Source organism: Rhea americana, unplaced genomic scaffold, assembly GCF_003343005.1.
Source record: "Rhea americana isolate MKP2758 unplaced genomic scaffold, rheAme1 scaffold_174, whole genome shotgun sequence".
Lineage (NCBI taxonomy): Eukaryota > Metazoa > Chordata > Aves > Rheiformes > Rheidae > Rhea > Rhea americana.
The window spans coordinates 705,119-711,621 of record NW_028185861.1 but is presented as its reverse complement, the minus strand read 5'-3'; positions in this window follow the sequence as shown (position 1 = coordinate 711,621).

Genomic DNA, 6,503 nt, shown 5'->3' with positions numbered 1-6,503 from the left:
GGCCGGGCCGCGGCGCCTCGCCGGGGCCGCCGCAGTCTCCAGGACCCGCCGGCGCTGACGGCCCGTTCGCCGCCGCAGCGCCGGGCCTGGCGTGGCGGCATCGCCCCGCTGCCACGAGTGCCGGGCCGGGAGCCCCGGAGGGGAAGGGCCCCGAGGCAGGGCCCGTCCCAGGAGCCGAGTTCCCGTTGGCCAAGCCGGCCTAGGGCAGCGGCCGTCCATCCGCCACGGGCAGCGGGCCGAACCGCGTTTTTCTTCCCTAAGTCGGCGTGCCGGCGGAGCCGAAGCGGCTGGGCGAGGCGAGGCGAGGGCAGGCCGCGGGGCTCCGGCCTCTTCCCTGGCCGTGCTGGCTCTGCCCGGCGCTGCGGGCCGAGGTCGGGCTGTTCGGACGGGCGCGCGGTTGAGGAGCTCGGATGTGCTGTGCGCTTGGGAAACGTGTTCTGCCCTTCTGGAAACGGACAAGGCGGGGGAACCCGCCAGCAGATGAGAGAACGCTAGGGGCATATGGAAACTGGATTTACACCTTTACGCATTTGTAAATGGCCCTTAGCAAAAGCCTTACTTCTTTAAACATTAARGCATCGGGAAGCTGGATGCAGAACTGGCTGCTTGTGCCCTTTCCTGCTTCTGTGTTACTGCTGTTGKTAGCAAAGTAGGATTTCTGACTAGCCTCAGGTTTTTAAGTTATAAGCAAATTTCAGATGTCCTTATGTTATCCTAAACCTCCAGGCTATTTCTGCGGCATGCAGATTTTCTCTGAGCAGYATCTCTACACCGTGGCCTCGTCCCTGTTTCTACAGAGCTCCCCCTCTTGCCCAGGCTTTCRGTGTCCTTCCTGGCATCTCAACTGCTGCACTAGGCTTTTTCTCTCACTGTGACGTGTGAGCCTGCTCTGCTCCTTCCCATTCACAATGTGACTGCAAAGATCATCTTCCTTAGCACATCCCCTTGACCACGTCACCTCTGGCGCCCTTCCACTAGCTCACCTTCTTTATCAGGCAAGCATTCACATTTTGTTTTCACTTTCCTGGCCAATTGCACCATGCCCAACACCGTCTCTTACTAAGGATCAATTGGAATTTATCACCTATTTCTTCAATGTTCTAACAAGTGCTTTTGAGCTTTCTCCTGTGTTTCTAACTCAGCTTTGCCACGAGGCTGACGATTCATGGCAATGGTGAGGCCCCTGGGGTGCCGCGCGTTCTAGTCGACAGCATTGCCTCATCATGTTTTCCAGCCTGCGTCTGTCCTTTCTGTTGGCTCTTGTCTCATAGCTAGGTGAGAAGCTCCTTGGGATGGGGAGCTGCGCTTGTCATTGCTGAGAGAAGCACGAAAAGGGTGTGGTGGGTGTGGGGCATGTTCCCCTACTCAGCTTAGATCAAAGSAAAGGATTAGGTAAGAAACAGTCTCTGTTGCACTCAGTCCCTACCACCAGGATCTTTTACTGCCATGGGCTTCCCAGAAGATGAGCCCAGTGGCAGGAGCTGTGAGCAGTGCCGTGGCTTTGTCAGCCACTGGTGGCTGTGGATCTCAGTGTGTGGAGTGGAGGCTTCTCCAACCCAGACCTGTGGGCTATAAATTTCTCTGGCCAGTCAAATCACTAGGAGCTTCTCCAGTGACTTCACATGGGCCAGAATTCTACCCAGGACCCCTGTCTCATGTTGGTGGGATCGCCTRTGCTGAGAGCAATTTGTCCTGTTGGTAGGGTGTGACAAGAGGCAGTACAGTTTAGTGAGGGACACAGAGAGAAGATGATGGCACTTAATTTTTAGGCTAGCTCAGTGCTGTCATTCCAAACAGCAGGCATCCATTCTGAGCATTTGGCCAATATTTATGGAATCAAATATCTACTAATAGCAGGGAGGTTTAAATTGTGGGATACGGAAGCGCTCCAGAAGCAAATGCCCCAGTATTCATTTCAGCGCACACACAGAGTGATTAAAGCCCAGACTGTCATTTACCATCTGAAACCTGGCTCTCACGGGATAAAGCGCAGGGAGAAATATCTGCAGTGTAGCTGAATCCCCTTGTCCTTGCCCAGCAGGAAGTTAAGGGCTGTACAGGAGCATCCCGTGAGTGRTATCTCTGGAAGGTGGTGGAGCCAAACAAGATGGACACGACAAATGCCTTCTGGATATAATGTTCACAGGCACAGCAGAAGGAAAGGACTGTTACAAAGAATTATCTATGCAAGCTGCAAAAGTAGCGTTTGCACTAACTCTCCAGGGCCCTGATAAYGCTCCGTGACACATGCTGAGGTGGATAGGATTTATAAACCACRGATGGGTGTTTCCTACGTTGTAGCTCTCTCAAGTATATTATTCCATGAAGCTCCCAGTAAAAGGTATATATGTTCTTGAAGACATTTTATACCCTTGTTGTGCTGGGATTAATATCAGACAAAGAAATTCAGACCWTGCATACTGTGTTCTTCCCAGCACATTTCTGAGTCCACAAATAGAAAGGAGTCCACAGGAGCACAGGAGCATGTGATGATTAAGTAACTAATATACTTGCAATTTGATGCAGTTTTGGCGTTTCATACACGCTTTTCAGAATAATCCATGGACGATTTATCTTTTACCATTTCTTCAGAAGCAGACAGTGGTTACATACACTTTCAAAGACTCTATCTATAGGTATACAGGTACAAATAATATTTCTTGGTATATAAGCTGTACATCAGTCACATGTGACATTACATTGAAAGTGACTGAACCCAATCAGTGATTTTCAGTAGTCCGAAATGGGAATAAATAATGTTATCCTGAATTGTATTCTGCTTTCACTTTGCCCTGCTATAAAAATGCATTCCAACAAAGAATCATACCTCCTTGCATCAGTGACATTCTGTAAACCCTACAAACACCTCTTCTCCCATCCTCAACCTTAAGGACGCGCTATTCACTCTTAGTATCTTCAATTTTTTAGGATTGYGATCTCTAGAGACATCCATTTGTAGACCGTTTATTAGTGATCATAGTATCTMAGTAGCAGTATGCTTGCAGAGACTTGCAAGAGGTAACGCAGTGATGTCAATGTGGACAGGGTAACTGTGGGGAAATATAGATAAACAAAGAGCTCCTTCAGGTAGCAGAGAGAGATACAATATGACCAAAACATTTTTTGAAAAGGCTGTCTAACAGTTGGATGAAACTACCAAGGGCAGAGATGGGTTCCCTATTTTGGTGTCTTCAGATGGGACTGTGTATGCCTTTCTGGAAGGAACTGACTAGCCAACAGAACACAGTGTAAGGAAGTGATTAGAGAGCACAACACARTATAACTGGAGAGAATTAAAGGATGTGTGTCCTACAAGGGCTCAGAATAGAAACCCATCTGTCCCTTTGACCCCAAACTYGATGAAGAGGGGCTATACCAAGATATCAGCCCCACCTGCAACTACTGGTGCCATCAGTCTGTGAACATTTGAAACAACTACCCTCTTACTCTCATGATAGCCTGTTTTATTGAAATACCRAGATCTATTTAATGAATAACATATATGAAGTCACAGACTTCCTCAACAGAAAGAGACTGATTCATCTTTGACACTGCTGGTATGACTTTACTGGAATTGTTTTGACTTACAGCACTGTGAGAATGAGAAGGACCATCTCTACAGATCAGTTCTGATTTCCTTTCTGTAATCATACTGCTACCTTGCAATTCTGTACACCAAAGTTCCTACAGAGTGAGCTGCAGCATGGGCTTAGTGTAGCAGGGCCTTCTCTCTCAAAATGATGGCACACCATCACCAATGGCAGCATGGCCCATGCAGTATATATCCAGGATTGCCTCTATGGTCAGTGATGAAGTTGTCTCTCTRCATGTCTTGCACACTTAGTGTCAACTTCTGCTCTCAGTTCCACCACTGTATAGCCAGAGTATCTCCATACGTTGCCACAGTCAGCAGTGCACACAAAGCCAAAATTGGCTTGTTCTCCTTTCCATCTGCCTATAGTAACTTTAGACGATGTGCTATTTTAAGGGAGACAGTATTTTAAGACAACCAAAGAGACTCAAGCTATGCCTGTTTGAATTGCTGCCCTCTTCACAGGAAAGAGCACTGTCGAATGAGCGTATTGCAGGGGAGCTCTTAAAAGGGGAACTGAACATGTTGTGCTGAACATGTTTTGTTTTACATTAGGCTTGTAATTTTAGGTTTAATGTTTGGTTTGGAAGCTCAAAACCATGCTTGAGCCCACAACTGCTAGTTCTAGAACAGACAGTGGTGTAATAGTCATTTAATTCCTCTGTACTGTAATCTGATGGTAGAATGTGCTCCCAAGCTGCTTTTAGGTCTAACTGGGGAATGAAATCAATCATAGAATGCACATTACAAGAAAAGTGCTGTTGGTGTCAATTACCTAAGCTCAGTGAATGCAACTCTTCTAATTTCCTGTTAAATCCGTAATGTTACCAATCTCAGTCTATTATTTTAATTAGGACTGTGACTGCAGTTGCTAGGAGCCGAGTGAGTGCAGACAAATGTGAATGTGTAATTAGTCCCACAAACGAATGGCAAGTTGAATGTGTCAACATCGTGGAGAGTTACAACATGGGGTGCAGCAGGAGGCCAAGTGGTTTGGGCCAGATTCTGATCTCGCTGACTTCAGCACCAACCCAGCGCGACTCCACCGAGGTCAGGACTACCGAGACATAACTTGGAGTTAGTGAAATCTGGATCTCGCCACTGCTGTCATGGTTTCTTGGAGCTTCACTGTAGGTTATTTTTTAAATATCTGATGTGCCATCTTGCTGGATTTTATTGCCGCAATGTCTCCTCAAAGCAAATTATCATACCCTGAATGCTCTTGTCARGTTAGTTGAAAGTGGGTGTTCCTAGTGCTAGTAGGCATTAAATTCCAGACATCCTCTAGGACCCATAGCTCTTAGGGTGGGTATGGAAATGCTTGGCTCCCTTCTCTCCCTTCCCAGCTGTGRAAGAACCCTCTTTGCTTCTGTCACATCTGACTGCCTCGTGCATCCCAAGAACAGGCAGCATATTGACAAGGGAGGCAGGCTTACAGACACCGGAGCAACACTGGCTACCAACCTCACGGAAAAAATAAGCTCAGGACAGAATCCCCAGCTAAATATAGAGCTGGACTGGGAGAGAAAACAAAAGCTCTATCAAAATTAAGAATGAAAATTCTAAGCTGCTGCTGGTGTATGACCCCAGGCTGCTCACAGCGAGTACCATATGCCCGAAGGTCCAGCCTTCCTCCAGCACATAGCACAGAATGGCACAGGAGGGAGAATGATGCTTTTATTAGCACTTGGCTATCGGTCAGCAGTCTGCACTCCACAAATAAACGAATGGGCTGGGTGCATGTCATCCCAGTTCACATGTTACAGAAATAACACTGGACTGGAACCAGAGTTAACACAGCTGAGATTTGGGATGCAGCAGATTTTGAGAGAGACTGAGGATGGCAGGGCCTAGTTAGGCTATACCTGCCTTTGGAGGCAGGCTTGATCTACTCCTCAGTACATCTTCTATACAACAATTTCCCTGTGTTAGTAGGTCATTCTCCCTCTTCACAAGGTATTTCTTTTGGAACAAATAGACTAGAAAAAAAATCAAGGATTTAATGTATATTAGACAGGCTGATTCAGTCACCTTTTCAAGAGAAAAAATATTACAGAAGTAGTAGGATAAAGAGATAATACGATGAGTTTTTTTTTATATGAAGGTTTTTCATAGAGGACCTGAGCATCATGCAGTGATAGTGTGATGACATGATCGTTACAATCCCATAATTCCCAATACCTCACTTAGGACTGGCTATATAGTTCTATACTCTCACTCTTGGGTTTATTTATTTTTTTTCCTCTTTTTCTCTTGATTCTCTGACTTTTAAACAGAGGTCAAATACCATTGCTTGATGCATTAGAACACTTACCCAACAAGTCTGGCAGCATTCAGCACACAAGTTCTTCATTCCAGGAGTCTGTGACCATCAGTAAATATAGTGATTCAAGAACTTTCTTTAAAAAAGGAAACGCTGCTTGAAAACAAGAGTGCATGTGGTTATCTCCTTAGGCCTCTGCTGGAGATTTAGTTCAGTTCTTCAGTGTCAGAGGCTCTGCCCTTGTCTTCTAACAGCCCCTGTGATTTTGCAATGAGTGCCATACCTGGTCCATTGTTTTCTTTCCGCTTGCTTTGCTTTACTGCTACAGGAAACTGTTGTAACCAAAACCACATTGCATATGTGACATACAATAACCCATTACTGAGTCTCTCTAGAACTCTCACCACTGGGTTTTCAAACTTCATCCCTAGCCCAATGCATTTCTGGTGCRTACTTGTCACAGAAAGGAGCAAGCAGGCTCTATTGTCGAGCAGGTGACAGCAGAAGGATCTCAAAGCTTGTCTACCATGGTGATCAGATGCTTGTATCCATCMCAGAGAGACTCCTGAACAGTGGTGGCACAGGCCCAGCACAAGGTACCTTGCTCATGCCCTGCAACGGAAAGCAAAGGGGCCTGACAGYGCTCCG